At 40.3% G+C, this 26,143-nt stretch overlaps 1 protein-coding gene across 7 annotated transcripts in view; it reads right to left on the minus strand.

The window, feature by feature from the left end:
• The window catches only part of zfhx3b (zinc finger homeobox 3b), a 298,790-nt gene that overhangs the window by 167,274 nt on the left and 105,373 nt on the right, over positions 1–26,143 (minus strand). For 6 of the 7 annotated variants that reach the window (XM_077518499.1, XM_077518498.1, XM_077518492.1 and 3 more), the window contains one exon: positions 14,940–15,297. The gene's annotated coding sequence lies outside the window, so the exon portion shown is untranslated. Of the gene's footprint in view, positions 1–2,141; positions 2,612–14,939; positions 15,298–26,143 lie in introns of those variants that run through there. The other variant, XM_077518493.1, reaches the window with a different exon arrangement.

Genomic DNA, 26,143 nt, shown 5'->3' on the forward strand with positions numbered 1-26,143 from the left:
GCAATTGGCAAAACAAACACACACTCTCACACACACACAGGCCATCATGCTACAATGCTATTCTGGAAGATTTTATAGGGTTTATAATCTACTGACAATATGACAAAGATGCAAGACAGAAAATATGTCTGAGGTAAATATTTCCGTGTGTGTGTTGCAACAAAAAAGGGAGACGAGGAGGAGGAGCAGGAAGAGGAGGAAGAGTGTTGGTGTGACAGGGGAGGAAGGCTGATCACTTGAAATCTACCTGCGTGTGTTTCACGCGCACATCACTGCGGTCCAAGCGTGCAAAAATCATCCGACATGCAAAAATGGCATACTTACATATACGTCCTGATTGATAAGAATAAAATAATAATAAATTGATCTTCAAATCTCAATGTGGATGCTTCTCTCCACTCTGAGAGGTAGATATGTTTATCTGACCTCTTCCCCTGATTCCTCCTCTATGGCCCTCAGCTATCTGACCCTAACCACCCCTAAAACATCCCCAAGACCCCCACCTTCCACTTTTTCCTCTTTGTGGCAATATATATTACAGCACTATTATTTCCCATCTTACCTCAACTACATGTAAAGTCTTACATCTACTGACAAGCACCAGTGTGTTTTGCTCTATCTGCCCCCCCCCCAAAATAACAACAATATCACCCTGTTCCTCCATGCAACAACCCCCCCCACTACCCCCGAGCCCTGACATAGTCCCACGGCTGTTTGGCGAGGGGGTTTCCTCTTCTAGCTTTTTTATCTGTGCACTCGCTCGGTGACCCTTGTTCCCCTTGTTTCTTGCTGTCTGACCTAAACCACCCCCCACCCCCACCCAAAACACACCAACCTCACTCCCTCTGTGTAAAATAGCCAAACCACTGCTGACAAATCCTCCTCTTGCTTCTCCGTCAACCAAAACTGACATTTTGTGTGTGTGCGTGTGTGTGGGTGTGTGTGTACTTTTTCCAGAAAGTGATTTTAAGCTATTCGTATTTTTTTGGTTACATATTTGTGCTTTTCCTCCAAAAGGTGCAATGTTGACATTATGCTTAAGTGCTTTTAAAATGTGACCTGCACAATGTCAAGGTTCCACTCCTGATGTCTATAAGATCAGAGGAGTGGGCCAATGTTTGGTTTGCAGTCCTCCAGGAGGTCTGCAGCCAAGTGCTTGCAGGAAAAGCAGTCGCTCGGCCCCATGTCGCCAGCGTGCACTTTGCAGGGCTGCTTGGCTGGCGGTCCCGCCTGATCCGCTGCTGTCATGAAGGAGAACCCGGGGCTCCCTTTTTTCATAGCCCGCACGCACGCACTTGCACGTCACGTGTACGCGCGAAGCGCTCACGCACGCACGCACACACACGCGGGATCGATTTGCACGGGATTTGGTCTGGGAACGGCTGAGAATCGACTTAAAAAAATACAAGGTTCGAAAGAAGCAAAGAGCCGGGGACGAGTGAGGGAGCCGAGCCGAGGTGGGATGAAGCCGATGGGGGGCAAAGAGTAGAGGCGAGTCGGGGCGGAGGGCTCGCACAAAAAGAAAGGGGGAAAAAATGATTCCAGGAGAAAGGATATCATAAAGCACCACACAGAAGCCCTACCATCCGAAAGGCATGTTTTGAAATGTTTTTTTCTGCACAAAACGCGAGAGCTGCGAGCTCCGCGAAAGAGTCGCCGGACCCTCGCCGAGCCAACAGGCTGGACTTGGAGCTCCTTCCCCGGGCTGCGCTCCGTGACGAGCCGCCGCTGCCCGACCCCCGCGAATCCCGTCGAAACACGTCTCTCGACACCCACGACCACTCCACGCACCTCCCCGTCCCCTCCGAAAAGCCCGAATCTGCTTGAAAAGAGCTTCTTTTTCGCCTGGTCTCGACTCGAAGGATCCGCTTGTTGTCGCCCGTTGACGAAGAGGAGAGGACGAGCGCTGATGTAAACACAGGTAACGACACAACGCCTTCGAGGCAGCCCAAAGATCTCGAATAAAGCTCGAAACTTGCATGAAACGAGCCTTCCTCGCACCCGGAACGCGAGTTTTTGAAAAAGGGGGGACCAGCTCCGCTACAAGTCCACCGCCATGGAGGAGGAAAGAGGCTGAGAGAGAGAATCGGATCGTGCAGCAACAACAACACAAAAAAAGGGGAGACAAAGTTGAAACTTACAATTTGCCGCTTTGTGATGTTCGCTTTTTAATCCAGTAGCGAGACGATGGAGCTAAAGATCCCATCAAGGCGAGAAGAGTCCCCTTTCGGTCAGTTTGCGCTCGGGGGTGGCCGAAAAAAAAGAAAGATCATTGTTGTTGCCGAGCGCTTGGCTGGAAAAAGGGGCGCAAGTAGGTAGCTATTAGTTGTTAAAGGCGATATCAAAAATAATTTGGATGCAAAGCAGCCGAGTCCGGAGTTGGCGGCGCGCGCGGAAGAGGTGAAAGTGAGATCTGATGATTGGGGGAAGAAAAAACTCTTTGGATCTTTATTCCTGCTAATTAGTTTCCTGCGAGAAAAAAATGGCTGTGATTAATTCAGTGCGCATGTGCTTCATTACACAGGCACGAAGGGAAGGGCTAATTAGCCGCCTTGTGGATCAATAAGATTCAGCAGAGGAGAGCCGACGGAGGGAGGGCGAGGAGGAGGGAGGAAGAGGAGGGAGGGAGGATGGATAGATACAAGGAAGGGCGAGAAAAAGAGGAAAGTAATGATCAGGAATAGAAAATATGGAATTAAGAGAGGCGGGAAGTAAGAGTTTGATTAGTGAAAGTGAACGCTGGCTGGCCGCCGAGCTCCATGCACGCTGCATGCGTGCGAGCCTTCGCTCGCATTCGGCTTGCTCGCCTCCGACACACTTTTCTCGCCTTTCAAACACACTTGTGACATATTGGTTTTTTAATACTTTTAACGCGCCTTTTGCACATGATCCGCACACTTAAAGCGACATGTTATGTTGTTTTTGTTTTTTTTTGTTTTTTTGTTTTTTCTCTCCTTCTTCCTTGAATACGTTCGCGACGATTTGTCACTATTGAACAGCTTTAAAAGTTTATATAAAATAAATAAATAAATAAAAAGGGGTCTGGGAAAGAGTATATTCAACATAAAACAAATGCTGTACTTTTTTTTTTAATCACGCTGTCATATAATCTATAGGGCAATTTTACGTGTGGATGCAAAGTGCATCCGTGATAAAAAGAATGAAGATGTAAATTGATAAACACACAATCGATGTTAAATTATCACCCAGTGGTGCACTGGAAATACCGTTACACATAGCCATATTTAAATCACAAGATATGATTATGATAACATTTTATTAAGTAACGTTAATGTAAAGTGTATTTAGGATCGACTTGGATAATAAATATGCATCCATTATGAACATACTGTATGATAAAAGTGGATGTATTTGCGAGAGGCGTGTCGATAGTGTACATCGGCCGTTTAGAATGCATTATTATTACAGTAGTGACGAGGAGCAAACAGTTTCAAATATGTTGGAGTGAAATGGACAATTCAGAAATGATGCTTTTGTATTTTGTGGGCTATAATGCATTTTGGTTTATTTGTGTTGCGTCTCAATGCAATGAGATTTTTCGCTTGTTAAAAAAAATAAAAATCTTTTGCATGGGGTTGGGGGTTGTAATCTATAGCTATTGGGAGAAGTGTCAGACATATGGAAGAGATGGGTCTGATAGGAACAAAAAGTATGTCATTGTGACACTGATTGTGAACAAATACTGTCAATAGTCTCTCTTTTTTAAGAAGTAAAATTTCACGACGCTATTTCCCTGTGGAAATAGCAAAACTCGCTTCTATGAGTAATATACGCTACAGTATTCCCCTTCTCTTGTATAATAAAGTATTTAATATTTATTCCCACTGTCCTCTGTGTCTATATTGCACATACTTATATTGAATGCATTGTGACGATGATGTGTTTGATTTTGTGCTATATTATGTCGTCCAGAAAGTCTAGCAGGCAGCTTGAAGTGATCACGTAAGGTGCCATGTTTACGGAAACAATGTGGATTGGATATTCTCCGCTGTAATGCATTCCAGCACAGGTCAGATCAGAGAGATGTAACGCACAGGGTTAGTCCAAACATGACTTACATGACACCGAAAGAATTTATTTTAAATGGATCGAGTGTAAAGCAGCGCGGGAGTCCATTTTATATTTACTTTATAAGCTTTAGCCCTCGATGTAGTAATCTTTAGGAACACCCCTTCCCTCTCCCCCTTGCTTAAAATATATGCTGCGTTGCATCCTGGCATTTCCAGCACACTTGCCATCCACAAGTTGAGACATGCAATGATACCTGTTTTTAAAGAGGAAAACACACTATAGCCTATACACACATCGTGTATGCATGGTTTCCACTTCTTTGGCAGAGTGCAGGAATCTGGAGGATTTGCGACATGTCTGCTCTCTCGGGAAGAAGACGTTGTAAAAGTGAATAGGTTGAAAATAGCGTGCGAGGGGCTAGGAGATAATAAAAGAGAGGCCGTTGTAATTTGAGGCATGTATGGGGGCAGTCCGGCAAAGCCCGTCAGTGCAAAAGCGGACTTTATGCAAAAAGGCCCGAGTGACATTAGTCCATCATCATCATTTTTTTGTAGGGGGACGGGACCCTTCATGCTTTTAGGGCCTCTCTGAAGGGGGAAAAAAGGGGGGGAGCGTGTTAAAAAAAAAAAAAAAAAAGTGGTGGGGGGGCTGCTTTTATGTGAGCAGCATTCAATTGCGCCTCTCTGTGGGAAGGGTAAGCGTCCACGTGCCAGCTTCAATAGGCGGCACATCCACCAGTGGCATTGCACACTCAACACAACCTGTGGCGAGACAACAGGCCGTGCACGTTACAAAGGCATCAACAGTGGCTTCAAGCGAAAAAAATAGTAAAAAAAAAAAATACACAATAACATATGAAGACAGCTTTTCATTATTATTATTATTATTATTATTATTATTATTATTATTATTATTATTATTATCAGTATTATTTGCATTTTTATTTTTTTCTGCATGTGTGTGCGTCAGGCAGGCGCGTGCACAAGCCTAACCCCAAACAAAGCACAAAGGAAACGCAGGGGTGAGTATTTAGGGATCAAACATTCTATCGAGACAAGCCATAACTTTCATTTCTGGATGATGATTGATATTTTATTTTTATGAAGCTATAGGCTAACGAGGAATGGGATTGTTAGATGTGTGATCATTTTATCAGTAAACATGAAAAAGACGTCCAACTGTAAGATGAATATTTAAAACAGTTTCAAAATAGAAACCGGACTGCATGTGCTTATGATGGAACACCAAATTGTATTTTTAAAATGTATTTTAAATGTAAGTTTTGCATCTGATGCATGAAGTTGATGCAAATTCAGCCTGAGAGGTGCTGTATTGGAAATGCAGGTTGATATAATTCAATATGCAAGGTGACACAATCATATTATAATTCATGTTGACATTGAAATATTATTCATAAATTGCTGTGATTTTATACGAATGTATTATTAAATACACTGTGCGATGTTTGTTTGTTTGCCGACGAAAAAGGCGAGTGTTTGTGTGCGTGCGCACCATGGACATGCTGGCCCATGTGAGGGGTCTCTTTCTCCCCCCCTTTGCACTTGGGCAGCCCGGCCAGGTGCAATGGGAGCGCCCTCTTATGTTCAGCCGGACCAGGGACCGTGCAGCGTGCATGACTGCAGCTCCACGGGAGACAAGCCCACGGACCTGCGCACTTGGGTCTCGCATATAGGAGCGAGTCGGACTGGTTCTGAGTGCAGGCCAACAACACAACAAGAACAACAACGACGACAACAACATGGGGTCGAAGAAGCATGCACTCGTGCATGCATGCATGGCGAAAAAAAATGATCGCGTCTCTTTTATCACCTATGGTTGAACTTATTAATCGACATTGTATTCATATAATTTAAATAAATTTGTAAACACATTTGAATTAATTAGAAATTAATTTTCAATCTGTTTAGAAAAATGCACATATGGTGCCTTTTTAATGATTCAGACCAAATTAAACATAAGAGCGTGCTTCTTTTGCCTTATTTTTGTTGTTTGTTTGTTTGTTTATAAATGATAAATATTCCTAATTTACATTCAATATATGCCTTTTGTTCTTTTGTCATTCTGTTTTCTCGCGTTTGGTATAGAATTGAATTGCTACACGACATTTTTTTTTTTTTTCAAATAGGCACGTCATACATGTCATTTCTGTATTTAAAACGTCTCGTTTATTGTCTTTGGGAGATGATGCATTCGAAATTACATGCGGAAATCGGCGTGTCTTGAGTGGGTTTATTTTGATACTTTGTCCAGCCATATTTTAAATATTTGTTTTTGTGACCCACTTATTACACGTTATAATTACCATTAATTCATTATGCATATGTTTATGAAATTCGACCATTACTGTTTTTTGGGTTTTGTTTTGTTTTTACATTTTATTTTATTATTTTTTATACAACGTTATTCATTTTGGAGTGATAATGTTAATGTGCACACACTATATTAAAATTGCGTTGACCAAGAGTTTATTAGCACTGTTTTGTTGTTGTTGTTTTTCGAAATGAGAATTGTTTCATATATGATTTGATGCATGTCAGCATAAAAACGCGTGTGCAGCTTGAGGTGAGAAATCAGGATGTGTCCTCCTGCTGTTGAGATGTTAAAAAAAAAAAAGCAAGTGGCCGTCTGGTCAGTCTGCCTCATTTACATAAGAAACAAGCAGCCATATCAATTCATCTCTCTCTACATCTATTTGTCCCGTCACCCTATTAATGATCACATGCATAATTCAATAACATTTTGAACGTTGGACTAACATTGTATTTTTTTTTAAAGACACACAATCCTTCCCAATAAGGGATGTAAAGATGTAACTATTTTAAAACCGAATATTTAAAAATAAATTCAGCGAAGTGACATCTGCGATAATTGTTTATTTCATCTTAAATAAAAAAAAATATATAAAGCAAAGCACATAAAATATACAGTAATTCGCCCAGATTAATTTGTGTTCGAGTGTGTGTGCGCGCGCACGTGTCTGCGTGAGGTACCTTAGTATATTTGCTCTTTTTATATAAAAACTGTATTTTTAATGAGCTACGTTAGATTTTATTTATTTGCTATTTTCCATGAAATAACACACAGAGAAAACACTAATTGTGTGTGTGTGCGGCCGTGCGCGCATGTGTGCGTGTTCCTATGCGTGTGCGTGCGTGTGAACCCCCTCTTCAACATCATCACACGTCCCCACATGCTTCAATGTCAGAATATTGTGAGGAAAACTGTCTGAAAACTGCTGGAAAATGTTTTGTTTTTGTTTGTTTTTCGTCGTGTTTGTACGTTCTAACGAAGGCCTTTGACGTTTTGTTTTGTTTTTCGCCAACTGGGAACTGTCAGATCTTGGTTTTTAGTGCACACATAACATTAAAACAAAAATCTCACACAATATGGGCAGGGGAAAAAAACGGGGAAAAAAATTTCAATTGAATGCATGTGGATATTTAAGAACAATTCCACAGAAATAAATCTGAAAAATATAATATGTCATTTTTTTGATATATGAATATGAAGAATTCCTGCAAGCTGCAGACAGGGTCGAGACTCGGACTTGACTTGTGTGGTTTTTTTTTTAATGCGCCTGGGAGAGGTTCACCGAGAAGGAGGGATCCCAAATCAGAGCCATATGAGCCCTCCAGGCAGGAGCAACACTAGCTGCTGGTAAGTCGACCCAAACAGAACAGAGGATAATCACTGCGCCACAATGCCAAAGCCATTAAAATGCCTCTTTGCTCTTGAATATACAAACTTAAAGCAAGTAATTTTCCTTCATGTCAAGAAGCCCCCTGGCCCCCCAATCCCAACTTCTCTCCCAAAAACATGATGAGATGAAAGTTGACATGTGGAAGAGATGCATGAGACAAATACAGATCAGGGATTATTGCCAGGGGTCAAATCCAAATTTTGCATCACAGGCTGCATGAGTGACAATGCGGATTGGGTCAAATTTTAAACAAAAGAGAATAAGGTCAAAATGTCACTTTACAAAATGTGTCCACACAATTTTTTTAAAATACAGTGTAATTATGCATCCATTTTAAAAAAATGTTAAATGGTTGAAAAAAGCTTAGGTGGACTAGCGAGCGAGCTAGCTGGTAAGCAAACTAGATAGAAAGCAATCTAGCGCGATAGCTAGACAGATCCGTAGCTCAGGGGTCACCAATGTGATGCTACGAGGTTGCCCACCATCCTTTACGAAATAGCTCACAAGTGATGGAACATTGTGATTTTCTAGCAATGTTGCTGACGTCATCATTTGAAAACGTAAAAACACTGGCAGGCAGAAACAGAAATAAAGTGTTACATATTTATATTTGCAGTAGCTGTTTCCTAACTATTGTCAAAAATCATTAACATGGTCAGTGTGTTTACATAACGATTATCATAATTTGACAGTTGCTTAAAAGTAGTTACAGTATGTTATTATTATTTCAAAAGTGTGTATGAAACTGGTAGCACTTTGCATTAATATCTACCCAAGACTATGAATTTTAAAAAGGTTAGTGACCCCTGCTGTGGCTTTACTGTGGGCTCAACATCATTGGCATTATGATGGCTAAGATAAATATTTAAACAAAAAAACACTTGATATTTTGCTTTATGAATGTGTCCGCAGAACTTGTATTTATATTTTAATGAGGAAAATGGGGGTTTAAAATGTTTTGAATAAGGCTAGAAGATCAGACGGACGGACGGACAGACAGGCAGGCAGGCAGGCAGGCAGGCAGACAGACAGACAGACAGACAGACAGACAGACAGACAGACAGACAGACAGACAGACAGATAGATAGATAGATGCACTCAAATTGATTTTTTCGTTTTATGAAATGTTTCCACAGAGCACTTTATATTACAATTTAGAAAAGGCGGGGTTAAAATGCTTGAAATCATGCTAATTAAGAAGGTCAGGCAGACAGGAATCATCATCTAGCTAGCCAGTTGGATAGCACGCTAGATGATCAGCTAGCCAGCTAGATAGCTAGACAGACAGACATACAGACAGGTAGCGCTCGTAAACACTGCTTGTGTGCAGGTGAGCCCACCCAAAGACTGACGTGGTGGGTGGACGGGGTCACTGGGAGCTGCTGTCCTTCAAGTGGCTTGCCTTCAGTCAAGAGGCCTCCTTTTGAGCATGCAGCATTTCCAGGGACCCATAAAACCTTGTGATTAGTGGAGCTGTTCCTATTTTAGGTGCTAGCTCATTAAAGGAGTTAATAGAGAAGGTGTTTACTTTTGCACGAGATGTGCACGTACGCACACGCGTACACACATAAACACACACGTGATTTCAAAAACTTGGAGTACACTGGATAACAATGCACTGGTCTCGGATTATGCTGATTTCTAAAATTGTACAGCACCAGCATGGGCATCTCAGAAGTGTATTTCGATAGCCTATTAGCAAAATTGCATGTGTCATTTTTAAGCATTTTCCGAAAACAAGAAAAAAACACAAGTTTAACAAACGAGAAGGGTTCAGTCGCTTCAACTCAACATTTGTGAACTACCGTGACTTTGGGTGACTGAGAATCTACACAAAGAAAAAACAAACAAAATTGCTAGCATGCACATTGTTATTTTTCCTATGGATTTTTTGACAGCAAGTTAAAATAAATGAGGCTATTAGGCTAACAATTTGTTTTTCGAATACAGTTGTACAACTGTGGAACAATTCAGAAGTTACTTCAAAATTTCAACTTTATGGCCAAAAAAAAAAACTACAACACAGAACTGGAGTGAAAATGTTAGTTATTAGTGATGATAGCAAAAGGGTAATAGCGACATTGGAACATGTTGCCAAATATAAATATTTACATTATAATAATGTGCGGTCATATCTTTAAATCAACAAATACGGAACACAGCTCCGAATCTACATTAAGACATAATTCAGGATATTTGGTTAAATTAACACTTTATTTTCTCCAATCAGGAGACAGCAGTGTGTTTAGTTCCACCCGCCACATGTGGGTTAACTGACCACTACCGTTACCAGAAAGGTGGCGTTTGGATTGGATATTTTGGGAGCTCTACAATGTACAACAATAAAATGAAGCAAACTGTACCACTTGATGGAAACTAAGCTTTATATTGTCGCTGTCGGGCGGAATCCCCGCATCTCCAATACAACTTATTTAGAGAAAATAAAAAAAGAAAACATAAAATGTTGCTTGAGTTACCAAACACAGAATGGTTAAAGTTGGCATTATAATTTACAGTGCATACAGTATATCCTGTTAGGCACCAACATTAACACAAAACCTTCCCATAATCCTGTTTAATCACTAATTTGCGAAAACTGTTAATTTATTATGATGTCTTTGATTAGAAATGTTGTGGACATATCATCTCTGCCAAAGTTAACAAGACAAAGCATATCTGAAAGGCAAGACTGTCAATTTTGAGGCAACATAATACTGCACGGCTCCAATCAGGAAGAGAGTTTTACGACACCTTTTATAAAGTGGAAGCATAAAAGAACGTTAATGGTTTAAACACTTCAAATTGTTTAATAAACGTTAAAAATAAAAGACTGTGTGGGAACTGCCCATTAGCATCGATTTGAAAATAATTAAATTGACTATATTTGGCCAGATGAGGTTTCCGCCCAACAGCAATGACATTCTAGACTTACATGATAATCAATAATGATAAAATCTAACATTACCTGTACAAAACGTTTAGAATGGTTTAACTACAAAAAATTGTGTTTCCACTCAAACGTTAAAAAAAAAAAAAAAACAGAAGGTCAAACAGCAGTATGGTGGCACTCAGAGGCTACTTGCACATCCCAGCTAAAAAGAAAATGATGTTTTCGAGCTAACAACCACTGACCCAGTTTCTGTGGTAGAAATTGAAGTAGCCCGTACATTGTGTTTGGTTGTGTCTAACAGGAGGCACAAGTGTTTTGGGGTTATCAAAACACACCTCGGTGCTAGCAAGCCTGCCATGTAGGTTCCTTTCTGCTCGGCTTCACAGTGTCAACACGCATTCACAAACGTGTGACGGACAGACATTCAGGACAGCGCACGGGCACTTTTAATTCTTTCAGATGTGCGGCGTGCTGAATAATTTGCGACGTTCATGCTGCAACTGTGCACAGTGTCAACCGTGTTGTTTTGATGCTCATACTGGCAAAAAGATATCAACGTGAAAAATTGTCTTTGGATTCCAAAAAGGTCACCCCCCCAACCCCCCCGTGGTCAAATGACAGTGATGTGATCTTCTCCTCCATAGCTCAGAGAATAAAACTCTGGGCATGAGATCACATAAAAAACATGACACTTAAAAATGTAACTACTGTCTTGCTTGTCTTGGACGTATAATTAATAGCACAACTAGCATGTAAGCTTTCCAAGCTGTTTCTAATTTTATTTTCCATTTAAAAATGCTATGTAATCAGTGGACCGTACCAGTATATATATATATATATATATATATATATATATATATATATATATATATATATATATATATATATATATATATATATATATATATATATATATATTTTTTTTTTAATTCGCTTGAATTGTCAAATTTCTCTCCACTGAACAAAAATAGTAGGCTGGTACATCAGAATGAGCATGTTAATTTTTCATGACAGGATAATGCAAAGATTGAGGCTCGTTCTGGTATGCATGATTTGGCCACCAGTGGCAGCATAATCCAGATATGCGGACACAAAGAAAGAAGAGTTTCACATCTACTGTGGGGAAGCAACTGACTCAGTTTTTCGCAGAGAAGAATAAATAGTAAATTCAAGTCTGCAACTGTGCGTATGATTATCATCCATCGACGGGAACGCGCAACCGAGGGGCACAATGTTGGTCGTTTCCAAAATCTGGTAATGTATTTTAGCGCGTGAAATCCTGCGCGAGTGGTGTCATGTCTTGGGTCACGCCTGGGTTAAGTTTGAGTTTGAGTTCATGACCGGTTAAGTTTGAGGTCAAGCGTCTGTTTTGAACTGATGAAACCATCATCTATTTTAAACTAGTTTTAGCCTATGTGATGTTAATCTTTCCTTTATTCATTTTTTTTTATTCCTTTACTTGCTACAACCAATCAGATCTATTCACTGTGTGTAGGTGCAGTCTGAGCATTGTGTGTGTTTTGCCGGATTATTGCTTTCTGTCCCTCTGTGCAACTCTCTTTGTTTCTCGTCTAGTCAAGTTTGTTCCATGTCTCTCGATGTAAATAAATAGCTAAAACCTTATTTGTGTCTGCGCTTTGGGATCCAACCTTCAGCACGTGACAAGTGGGTGACGTCAGTACGCTGGTGCACATCTAATATTGTGTTCAATGCGCCATGGAAAATCGTCAACCCTTCCACTTCCGCACAGTCACAACTTTGAAAGACGTGCATTGGCTCCGAAACATGGTACCGTTTGATTTTACGTGAATCGGTGCTTGGAAGTACCGACCCAAATCAGTCCACGCCACAAAAAGTACCGTCTTCGGTACCATCCCTACTCCAACCACACCTTTTTTTTCGTTAAATCAGTTGATCTAAAATGTCAACAGGATGAAATAATACATATGTTTAGACAATATATATTTTAAGGTAGTTGTATTACATTATATATATATATATATATATATATATATATATGTATCCCCCTTTTTTCTTCATTTGAATATGCACAAATACATCTCCTACGGGGGAAAAAAAATGGAGGTGGAGTGTTGGGTCACAGGAAACCGGTTTTACCGTGGTCTGTTTAGAATTGTAAATGTATCGCATAGGCCATGCTGTCAAATTATATATATCTTTCATGTATGAAATCATGCATGTCTTTTCCTCTAAAGGGGGGAGGGCTGCCACAAAGGGAGCGGGCCTTCATGCAGGAGAACAGTGTGCAGCCCTCATGAAAAATAAGCAAGTGTTGAAGCCCTGGGCGAGGAGCGCGGCTCCATCAGCACACAAGCCAGGGAGGGGAGACACAACCCACCACACACACACTCGCACAGGAGCTTTCTCCGCTCCTAACTCCTGCTGTCTAACCACTGACACAGTTGACCCCAACCGGGACTTCTAAGAAAATAAATACCCAAGACGATGATGTTAATTAGTTTCACTACAACATCTACTCCGTATTCAAGAATTTCAAGTATCTTATTTTTCACCTTATCAAAATGTCTTGTCCAAAGACGCACAGCAAGATAGAAGAAGCTTCTTTAGTTATTTATTACCTCAGCTCATTTCAGTTTGCCAAATTTTGTCAAATGACTGAGATTCTCAGAGCACAAAAGAACAAAGCTTTATCTCATATTGAATAGATAAATCAAGTCAGATCATTGCCTGGGAACAAACAACAATCATAACTTCATTTTAGAATGTAGAACAATTCAATAAACCATACTTCAGATCACCTGCAATATTTTAGTCACATAAGTGAACATGTGCTACCAAACCTGTGAAATGAATTGGAAATCAGAAGTATGAAACCGAGTTTAAATCAATTTAGCTGGTCACCCAGAATGGAAATACTCATTTCACAGCGACGTGCTACAAAGCCCAAAAATGCACATAACGATCACAAGGTGTAACTTTTGGATTTTGCCAAATTCAAGCCAAAATATATTATGCTTGTTTACGCAAATAATGACACACATCACACACTTTCATCTGTCCACACACTAGTTTGAAGATTATTTCTATCATGCTTGCCAACACCACATCGCACACACCCCCAAAAAATGCCATAACAAAATTACAGACATGCTAGAGTAGAGTTTAAACTGTGTGAAATGTTAAATAAAATGTGTTATAGTTGAAAAGATGTTCACGAAGAATGCAGTCTTACATAGGCCTACACAACAGAAATTAGATCAAAATACTAGAAACACCTCTCACTATTATCATCATTATATTATCATAACTTTTCACACTGAACTTATTTTTCTAGGTGTTCAACGCGGGTCCACATGCTCGCGTACAATGACGTCATTCTGGTCCAAGCTTGTCCATACTTGGGTTGGTCGACTGTGTGCTAGGTTCTGCTAAGTTCACTGTGAAAAGGCTTTACATTTTTTTTCTAAATATTTAGGATGTTTAAAGTTTTATACCTATTTTTTGAATCACTGCCTATCTTGGCCAGGGTACGCATACTAAATATTTTTTTTCCTTCTGCTTAAATACCAGTAGATATAAACAAAATCTTCAGGCTTTCACCAAAACAAAAAAATAAACATCAGGCAAAGCCTATGAGAACCAGTTTTTGGATAGCAAATGAGTTGTACTGTCATGAGTCACATTAATGGAAAATGTATCTTTGTCTTTTTTTTATGTCACAAATCTTGACATACTTGTTTAATTTTACCTAACTTAGAGGTAAAATAGGCTGTAGTTCTATACCACAGCAAACTACATGCTGTTAAATAAATCCATCTGCCAGTGCCGGTCAGTGTCAGTCATCACAACCAACGATTTCGTTTGTGATAACAGAATTTTCCATACGTCTTTTGGACTGGATCACATTAGATTGTGCAGGAGCTGCGTGATACTGCAAATACATGAAATGTTTGTCAATATTCCAGCAATGTGACACTGACAAGACCCGTAACAGCATCTAGTCATGCTACCAGCTTGTAGCACAGGCGGCTTTTGATCGGCAGCAACCGCACGGGTCCATCCAGTACAGGACTCCGCGAGCGGGTCTATTAGCCAAACAATGTCCACATATTGAGAGCCAAGTATCCAAAAGGAACAAACAAGTGAGCAGAACATGAAAGCGAGACATTTATCAGCCAGTAGTGTGTATGTGAACACAGAAGGGGAGCTAACAATGAAGAGGACAGAAACTGGGGATAAATGCTTTAAAAGCCCAGCAGACGGTAAAGGGCTGAGAATTTGGACAGCAGGGAGAGGAGATGGTCATCGCCTTACCTGATGGGATTTTTGGTCTCACTTCCTCCCACACCGACTCCTCTCTGGCAGCGCCGTCTTTTCAAGTGCGTGTTTGAAGCCAGCAGGCAGAAAGGTCACGTCCTCCTGGTCACAGTTGGCGCGTCCAAACAACGGTGGCCAACGCTGGATGGTCGGCAGCAATTGCCACTGTCTGTCTTTGTTGTGTTGGAAAAATCATACAGTCAAATGTAAAGCTATCAGTTTGGTGCCTGGGCACCTGAAAACATTTTGGTGATGTACTCCTAGAAGTTCAGGTATTTCCAGGGTTTTCCAAAGCTATGCTGAGATTTTAGGGACTCCCGGGTCCGAGAAGAACAACTCAGGATGAAAGCATCACCTGCAATGAAGAAAAAAAAAATGTTAGTTTAATAGACATTTCAATCCAGTGCTGTGAAGAGAGACATTTCTGTAAATCCGTCAGCGCTAATCAACAGTTCCTAAAACTAGAAAATGAGCCTCAATTCATTTGTGAGCGACTACGGGAAGACAGATTTTTGTGATTATATTTAATTTCTCTCCTCATACCGCTGCTGACTTTGAAAAGGAGAAATGACAAATATTTCCGGCGAAACTTAATTTTCTCGTAAGCAGAGCAAGACATATTCCTGTAATAGCATACATAATTGCCTGCTCTGCGCAGGATCTCTCACACATGACAACAAAGTCTCAGAGACAATACGTATTTATTCTGCTGTCAATTCCAATGGAGGGGGGGAAAAAAGCTTCTTTAAAAAAAAAAAAAAAAAAAAAAAAAGCTTTGAATTCCACATTGGGCCTGGTTTGTGAAGCAGGGTAAATATGCTTGTCATGTGTTCCAATAGTTCCTCAGCAACAGAGATTTAGTGAGGAATACAGGAGGGAGAGGCACACACAGTTTGTGATAAGTGAATAGCTCTTTTGAAGTCACTTCCATTTGGAAACATTGCGTGATTATTTTTACCTCTGTGGTTGTGACTCAAGTTAAAACCCCCGTTTAATTGTTCCCAAGAGTTCTTATTGTGTCGCTGATAAGGAGCCCAGGGAGCAGCGTTTAAAATTGTGTCAAAAATAACTTGACTTTGTGCTCATTGGCCACAGGTCTGAAAGAGTGACAAAGAAAGATGAGACTTGGATTGGATTGTAATGTGCGCTCTGCGTTTCTTAATGCTCTTTGTTTGAAATATCAATTCAAACAATGACCCCGAGCCATCATTAAAAAAAAGGCGGCGCAGTGCATTAGTAGCTAATCAATAGCAAACAATAATTTTACGAGTGTTTCGTCAGCAGTTTGCAGCTGACAGACAAAGTATCAACAATAATTTGTCGTCTCCCCCCTTTTCGCCTTCGCCGTCACTTCCAGGTTGGTCAATGCGACCTGTGGAAGCATGTTTGTCGGATCAATAGCCCACCCACAGCAGCGCCGCGGGCCATCCCTAACCCGGCTCATTGATTAGGCCTCGCTCAGCTGCCAATGGCAATGTGCTGCATGTGACACCAGGCTAAGGCAGGAGCACTGAGGAAGGGGGATGCTGGATTGCCGGTGGCAGCCCCACAGCACACCACAGATAAAAGTCAATTCCACTTAAGCAAATCATTGACAACTAAATAGTTAGCGCGCAGAAGAATTCCGAGAGTCTCTGACAGCAGCGGCTGGATGGCTTCGGGGATTTCCGAGACTATGACCCCGTGTCAATGGGACATGAGCGCTACTTCAATTTGTGCAGGTAGCATGACCCCCGGTCTCAGTGTTTAGTTCATTTAGACACCTCACTGTCAACATATATGCAAATAAACACCTGTCAAAACTAGCTACAGGTGCACTATCTGATGAGATCCAATGCAAAAGCTGTCATCAAAAGTCACCCTTTACAAAGAAAATACAACTCCGAAAACATTTAGTTGTAGATCATGGATGTATTCATTTCACCAAAGCTTACTATTGTGGGTGTAGTTTGCTGAAGTAGAGAATGGTAATGCATCATACTGCAAATCGGTTGTAATTTTTTGCCAACCCCCCCCCCCCCCCCCCCAAAAAAAAAACAGTATTTTGCCATCTGATGGCATCTTGGAGTCAAGAAGGATGTTCAAGTGAGCTGAGGAGTTTCATTCCGACATAAATAGTGCTTGGCCACCAACTTGTGGCATCTAGGCAACAATCAGAATCAGATTTATTGGCCAAGTATGAAAAAAGACACAATGAATTTGTCTTCACACTCACAGTCACAACCTGTCCAAGGAACATGAAAAATAACAATGACCAACAGAGGGAGACAGAACGGGAAGCCTGGCGGTTCGCTAATTAGTGTCCCAAGATTCTTAGATGAGAGGAAAAAATGAAACATAAGGAAGAAGGGAGGTAAAAACAAAAAACAAAAAAAAAACAAGGCCCAATATGTGCTCCTTAGCACAGTATGGACTGGAAACAAACAATGTTTAATGAAATAGTTTGTGTAATGGTAAAAAGTAGCACACTAATTTACCATTTTATTTACTGTTTATAATCATGTTTATGATCTAAAAGTTTTTTCATACAAACAATTATGGTAATTATAACTATGACTAGTTGAAACCGTACTCTGTCATAAACCGAGGTGTGTGAAAGCCAAAAGTGGATATATTTGCAGGAAGGCATGACTTAATCTGTTTTATGAATGATACCCAGATTTATTCTACCTTCTATCAAAAGATCAATTTTTTAATAATGAAATTTAGTTTTGTTTTTTTTAGACAAATTAGGTGAAATTGGATAATTTCTTAAGGCAACCCTTGACGATCTCTCCCGGCCCACTAGGGTGCCACAACACCCTAGTTAGGAATTACAGCTCCACAGTAGTGCTTTCCCCTAACTCTGCTGTAATAGATGATCAGGTGTGAAACAGGAAATTATCCAATTGTACTTAATTGGTCTGAAAATTGTCATCTTCAAATGTAAGTATGTCACCTTTGTGTTGAACTAAACAGGCGCCGATTTCAAATTGAGCAAGTAGTTTGGTGAATAAATGCAGGCAAAAATCATTATTATTCCGTGATGTATTCTTTCTGAGACATGTTTTGTTTGACTCAATAAAGGTTGGGAAATGTTGTTGCTGTTTGGTTATTTATGTAAATGAAGTACTATATGTTTTTTTTTTTGTTTTTTGTTTTTTTAATAGGAGAGCATCAACATTGACATCCCAGTCCCATTGAAGTTGTCACACTCCTTTTGATCCATCTTGCTCATAGCCATTAGCGCTCCATATTAGAGTAGTTTATATGTCACTTTACTGCTCCTTTCACTTGTGAATGTAATTCTGTGGCCAATACCTCTTTGTGCATTCACCTCCTATCTACGGCTCCATATCTCTCGCGGTAATTGCTGAGTGACAGAAAGGCAATAGTGACCACTTCATTATAAAGACAACCAGGCTGACTGGACGTCGGCCTATTGGCTTTAGGTCACGGCGGCCGCACTGACTTTATCTGCCCGGGTTGTCAGAGGTCAGTCCCCCAGACTCTATAAGGAACTTTACTGGATGTGTCATGGCTGCCGTACAGGAGGGTCTCCTGACCCTGGTGGGCTGCTTATATCCACTATTGATTGCACTTTGTCTCCTTCAGTTGAGGGTGGAGTCAAATCTCAACATTAGCGCAGTATCTTGAGTGTTTTAACAGCACATAATAGAAGAGCATTGACAAAGACTGCTTAGTTGCGGGGTATAAAGTTGGTTGGCGCACCATCACATTGACTGTGCAGACAGTTTTTCTTCCTGGTATTAAATTGGTATGGTTGGCAAATGTTTCTTGAGTCATTTTCTCGAGTTGGTCACACATTTTGATAAATAAAGACTACAACTGGCAGAGATAAATACAAACATACAAACCAGAGTTTGAACTATGGTTATTGGGAAAAAACATTTACATGAGATTTCTTTTCTGATTAGAAAGTACAGCAGTACCTTGAGATATGAGTGACCAAACATGCACATTTTTCAAGATATGAGCTGTATTTCGGCCTTTTTTTTTTCTTCTTTTTTTTTTTTTTTTGCTTTGACTTGGGAGCAAAAAAAATGTGATGCAAGCACTGTATGCTGGCAGTGAACTCTACTCGACCAACAAAACAAAAGCTGTTTATTGACACTTCTAGTTGAAGCTTAACGTAACATTAAATATGAAACAAAGCTGCTTTAGATAAGGCTGTTAAGATCATTGCCATATAAAAAAAAAAATGCAAAGCTATAGAAAAGCTAACAAACAGCATTAGTGTTGTGGTATGACCCTTTAGGCAATGAACCTAAACACACAAAATAACAATACTAACGGATGTATATTATTTATCCTATGCAAAGAATAATTAACCTTACTGTGGTTTAATGAGGAGTTTTGACTGGTGCTATATATGCCCGTTTGTTTACATTGAATATATGTGCACTCAACAAAAATATAAATGCAACACTTTTGTTTTTGCTCCCATTTTTTATGAAGAACTCAAATATCTAAAACCGTCAGTACTGATTGGTTTTCTGAGTCCCCAGACTCCCCTCCCTCCACCACTACCACCACCAATAAAACAAAACTGCACCTTTCAGAGTGGCATTTTATTGTGGGCAGTCTAAGACACACCTGTGCACTGATCATGGTGCCTAATCAGCATCTTGATATGGCACACCTGTGAGGTGGCATAGATAATTTCAGCAAAGGAGAAGTGCTTACTATCACAGATTTAGACTGACTTGGGAACAATATTTGAGATCAATTGTGATATTGTGTTGGCCTATGTGGAAAAAAGTTTAAGATCATTGAGTTCATCTAGTAAAAATGGGAGCAAAAACAAAAGTGTTGCGTTTATATATTTATTGAATATATTTAATGTCATCAGGTGGATAAAGTGTGCACACCAGAAGGAGCAGCACGTTTCCATTGAATTTGTCGTTTGTTAGAAACGTCAGACATGCAGTTATGATACCAGATGTGGCTTTTTAATTAAAAAAAAAAAAAGAGAGACAAAGATAAAAATAAATAAATAAATAACAGCTACAACAACAAACTTGACCTTATATTAAATATGTTTTCTTGCCAACACGTTGTTGAACAATGTGGAATTGATTGGAGCATAATTAAAAGCTTTGAAAACAAGTGTTTTAAATAATGTCAAAGTTGAAATATGGGCTAATATTGAGTTTTGGGTTGCCTCTGTAAGATTCTCTCAACAGCATTACAAAATAGATAGAGAGCTCTCACACTTCACGAATTAAGGAAAAATGATTTTTATGGCCAAGTACTTAAAAATATGGGAACACATAGCATGTTTAATAAAAGCCTATGGACTGATTGTGGGAGGCTTAGTTATACGAACAAACTTCTTCATGAGTGTAATATCATGCTTAACTTTTCTAAAACTCCCTAAATTTTCTTGAGAGAGCTCAGGCTTGGATGCTGCTCAATCTCCTCCATTATGCACTGAAGAACGTCACCAGCTCTCCCATGGAAAATGAAGGAATCCATTCGCTCGTGTTTACCATCGTTAGCATCGTCATATGGATGGAGGTGTGTGTAATTGTTTGTGCGAAACTAAATGCGTACCCGGGTTGCAATCGTCGCAGCTAGTGTCTGCGCGCGACCATTTATGTACACACTAAAGCATCCGTGATGCTCGTTAGATCTTGTCTCTCGGCAGCTGCGTGGCAGCGTTCGTATTAAATCACCACAATGGCAGATGAGCTCCAGCACTAGAGAGACAAGCATCTATTTGAAACTGCACTTTATTACACTTTGTTCCTTTTAATAAAAAAAAAAAAAAAGTACGGGAAAAGATAACCCGGTTTTAAGAATCCCGGATAAACAGCAACGATTGCATCTTTAAATAATAGATGACCCCCGCCTGTTACAGACGGGAATATAACTGAAAATAATTGAAGACAACAATGTCCTATAAGAGCACTACTCCAGCAGTGCTGATTCGGAATGTGCTACAACTTCAAACAGTCAGTCATAAACTATGGATAATCTGTACAAGAAAGGCAGGCGCCTGTTTACAATTTCCTTCTAATTAAGGCTACAGGATGAGTTCTACCTTTCGTCAAGTTGATGTGTGGTTGCTCGATTTACACGGTGTGAAGGTGTGGGGCGACTGTACCGATGGCAAATTAGGGTTGGGAAACAAAATGAAACAAACAATAACACTCTAATATGAACTGCAGTCAAAGAGATAAATATTTAACTATCTGTCTACATTTGACACACTTTAGGTGGAGAACAAATAGATCCTGAACAACACAATTCCAAACTTGCGACAATAACTCCTTTGACCACATTATTTAGAATTCTGCTTGTACTGTGATTGCAATCCGTCCTCATTATTTTGGCGAGTCAACGCCTCTGTTAATTCCGTCTCTAAAGGAATGACACCGATCTAGCACCAATCAAAACAAATCATGATGTTACAACAACAAAAACATTGCGCTCATTTGGGGAAATGCATAAATGTGGGGAAGAATTACTGAGTTGCAGAAGAATTCTTGTTGAATGTAAAACTTGTGCTTGTACTTGCTAATAGTGAATTACTGCTCTTTTATAAGTTGATATCTTTTCACTCTTAGGACATTAAAGAACATTTGTTTTAACTTTAGCAATAAAAGTCATGTCGCTGGGGCGGTACACAAAAAAGCCAATTTTCCAAAATACGTTGTTTCAGTTAAATATGGTACACAATTTATTTTTGTTGCCACTAGAAAAAGTTAACTAAATAAGTAAACAATACCGGTACTTGTGTTGCCCTCCCATTGGGTTACCAACATATTAGTCTACCTTAAAAATGGGAAACACACATTTTATTGCACTTGTGCCACACAATATCAGCTGCTACAACCAAGGCCGGACTGAGAGTCATTTTCAGGCACGGAGTTTTAGTGCTCTGACAGGCCCACTTTGGTCCATGTTTTATATTTTACAGTTATCAGTGTATCAATATAGCATTACCATTCTCTCCAACAATATTCATATTGCATTTGATCAAAAATTAAATGTACAATTGAATGTGTTTACAATATCACGATCAGTGTTTAGTTGGACAAGTATGAGAACGTAAAATGGCCAGTATGCAGCCAACACCATACTTCCTGTTAGTGCTCTCATTTTGTAACCTATTCACATCACTTCTGGTGCACTACTTAGCTGACTGATGCTAACTTGAAGACAGCAACAGTAATCAAAAGGGGTGTAATGGCATATGTGGGTGTATTAATACGTTTTGGTACGGCATGTTCGGTTCAACCCACTTGCGTACTGTTCCTCGTGGATTTTTCCCTCATTAAGTTTATGCTCCGCGGGGCTAAAGCTAGTAAGCGAGGTTTCACAAGGATGTTATTGACTGGTGGGGGCGCCAATGCACATGCTGTGCCAAGCCTGCCGGAAATTAAAGTACAAGAAGATGGTGATGATGTTATTGAGCATCTATCACCACCTGTTAATGTGTTATTGTTTCTAGTTGTGTATTAAATTGTTGCCACTTTTGGTACACCTAGTAACAAAATAGGCAGTCAGACTAGCACATTTGTACGAAAACAAGATTCAGATTTGAATGTTATGGATTATCTTTATTTACTTTACTTTATCAAAATGGATCTGCAGGTCAGAAATAACTAATGGGCAGGCTGGAGTAGCAACCCAACAGTTTATAATGCAGTCCAGCGCAGCAGGAATTCAGCAGAACGTCTAGATTAGGCAGGTCAGGCCTGGCTATCAACATATTGCATTTAGATAACCTGGAAAGAAAAAAAAACAAAGAAAAAAAAAAAACAGGGATTGGCGCATTTGCCGAAACCTATTAGACGGGAGGGCGTGGGTGCGTCAGACACCAGCAGACGTGTACCGAAAGGTATTTGTCTACGCAGGGTTAGGGGTGGGGCAGATGTGGGAGACGTTGGCCAACGTGCACCGAAAATTGGGTGTGTGACCGGTCCTGATGCGAGACAATTTCGACCGGGAATGGACCAACTGTACGGAATTTTCCAGATAAACTGATGTCTCGGCCATGTTTGCTATTAAGAAAACGTCTCCTTGCTGTCCACTGAGCTCTTGCTGCTCCGGTATGCCCTCCTCAATCATTTCAGTGGGGAAAGCTGATTTGGAATAGTCATTTCAGTATTTCAGTGCACAAATTAAACTTGTAAGTCAGGCACCACAGAAAAACTGTACCTCTAATACAAATTTTGTATCGTATCATGTACCATGACTGCGTAGATGCTCTTTTCGTATTCTGTGTGTGAAGCCGGGTGGCATTGTGGGAAGAGGAGGTGGGATAAAGCAGTATTTGATGATTAATCAGTGGACATAATAAAGCTTCTCACCATGAGTCCAGTGTCCAGCTGATTCCATGATACGATCGGAGGCGATTAGAAAGGAAAAATAATCATTCCTTACAGTGCATCGGTAGCACACTAATGACGCCATCTGATTGGACCGTGCGGAGAAGATAATAAAGGACCTTCTTCAGAATGGACTTGGAGATTATTTCTTTGCTTAACTTTTATGAAACAGGGCAATGAGCCTGGATGCTGCCGATTTGAGGATTAAGATAAAATGACCTTTCACATTATGTCGACATGTATAAAAGATGAAGTTTACAGTCCCTCATCACATTAGACCTTATCAATGGTTCGAGCCTCTTTGACGTCCCTTTGAACATTACAATAGTTTTTTTTTCAGGCCGCAATACAACAGGCCTTCACCCTTCACCCCCCGGTGTGGGATTATTGTTCCAGAGCGTGTATGTGTGTGTTAGCGGGGAGAGGCACGCTTGCTTTGTTTGGATGATGCTTTATTGCTAATCCAGGGTATGGGGGAAAAAAAAATCTAATCAAATCTTTTTTCATGATCATGTGAGTTGTATCACAATGAAAAAGTAGATCAAGATGGTTGAACATTTTGTTAAATGGCAGATTTTGTAACAAAAAAGCAACATATGGCTGAGTGTTGAACAATAACAGAGCAGGTTGGTCTACATTGCAGAGTAGATCATAGAAATATGGTTGTCATAAAAAGTAAGAACAAAAAAAAAATCAATATTAACAGTAGTCTTAAAAAAAAAAAAGCGTAAATAAAAATAACCGTCAAATAGAAGGCAAAGTATCAGTTGTTTCAAATGCAAACCAGCGTGTTTGTTGGATCAAGTTCAAGATGTTGTGTTCAAACTGAAGGGGTAGCTGTCACTTACAAGATCCTGTCACTTGTTTCGATGTCAAAGCCAGAGAAACTATATTTGAAACCAGTCAAGCGATCTCACCTCGTGGCACATCTGTTTTGTTTGGAAGCGAGAACAAAACTCAATTGGGGGTGCTGGTAAAGAGGTGCTCTTGGATTAGAACCGGCAGCCTCTCTCTCGTGCTGGTTCTGGGCTGAAACGTAGTCAATGTTTTACAGGCATCAGACAACTGGCCACCATCACCCTGCTCCTTTGATATGGGAGTTATTGTTTACCCCTATAACTTACAGCTCGGCTCTGCGGGGACTTATTTTTATAACCTCTATTATTTTCTGTCATAAATATTCAAATCCAGATCAGAAAACCTCAAGCTTAGCGAGGAGAATAGCCAAAAACAACACGCGGCTTTTCAGCTTCCCCCAGCTCTCAGTCTTCTATAGAAAATCATTAAGAAGATGAATAAAGAAATCAGACGGAATGCTGAGACGAGCGCATGCAAGGCCTGGTAAAAAGCACTCATGTGAAAGAGTCGGGATGGAAATTTTTGGCCAAGGATGCTCGGTTCTTTTGTTCTTTATTTGTTTGAGCGCTTCGTCACGTTCCACATTTCCTCCTTTTAGACAGTGAATTAATATTTGTGCTCGGAATATTAATCCTGATTCAGTTGTGGATTAGTTTGCTATTGTCCCCTCGGCGCTGAGCCATAAATAAAGGCGCTGACATGGAGAGGAAATCTATACCTCCCTGGCCTGCAAACAAAGACCTCTGCACCCCGAGATAACACATGTCCCTGCAACACGGACCCCCCTCCTTCGCCCACATGCCGGATCCCCCTCTGCCATCACCCCCACTTCCCCCTTCCACTCATCTTCCTCTTTCTCTTTCTCTTTCTCTCTCTCTCTCTCTCTCTCTCTCTCTCTCTCTCTCTCTCTCTCTCTCTCTCTCTCTCTCTCTCTCTCTCTCTCTCTCTCTCTCTCTCCTTCAGAAAAACTTTGCCATGGTAGATTTGCAAGGCAATTGTGCCCTTAAAGCGTGCCTCTTCCTCGGCTTATACCATGCATTTTCCAGAGTTTATCAAAGAATACAATGGGGTTACGCTTTCGCCATTATTCTCCAGGCAAGAACAGTAATTCAACTGCAGCGCTAGTACTGAGGCAGCCATGATGTCTCACTACGGAACACAGAGAGCGAGAGAGAAACGCAATGCATTACTTTGTTGACCTTTCCTGTTCCCATAGTTTACAAACAGCTGTGAAGCTCATTCCTCTGGGCTCTTTGTACATCAGAGGCAGCGAGTGATGGAGGCACGCCAGGCTTAAATGAAGGGCTTTTTCAAGCTCGCCTCCATCGTGGCTGACAAACACAACCTAACAAACGTGCGTCCGCTTTATCTCCGCCGCCAAAGCCATTGCGAGCATGCGGGGAGAAATACACAGCAAACAGATAGCATGACATCCTTTCATGTAAGTATATATTTTAACAGACAATCTGTTCAACAACAGAAGAAGAAATCTAAACATATCCACGCATCAGCGCAGCCACCCACACTTGCAGAAATAAGTTGCATTTGCTCATCCCGGACATCTAAAAGTAAACCGCATGTGCCTCTCCTCAATAAAAGTCATCATCAAACTGTATCAAAAAAAGTTAGTACGCCATCCAATGACACTTTTGATACACATTTTGCAGTGTTAATTCAACACTTACAGAGTTACATTTAACACCGTGTCCAAATGTAGTCCTTATCAGAAATGTTGTTAAAATAACTATTTCTACAGTGTTAAAATTAACTCAAAACTGAGTAAAAAAATAAAATAAAATAAAAGGCTAACATTGCACATTGTTAATTTAACATTACAGGTTAAATAACTCCAGAGAGGGTAAACATGACTCCCAGCAGTGTCGATTATATACTCTACTGTGGTCTCGTATGATGTCTATAAGAAGATAGGTTGTTAATATACTCACTTTTGTGAATGCATATGAGAACACCAATAACTGTACTTCACAGATTGAGTTCCCTCAC

This window comes from Festucalex cinctus, chromosome 4, assembly GCF_051991245.1.
Source record: "Festucalex cinctus isolate MCC-2025b chromosome 4, RoL_Fcin_1.0, whole genome shotgun sequence".
Classification (NCBI taxonomy): Eukaryota; Metazoa; Chordata; class Actinopteri; order Syngnathiformes; family Syngnathidae; genus Festucalex; species Festucalex cinctus.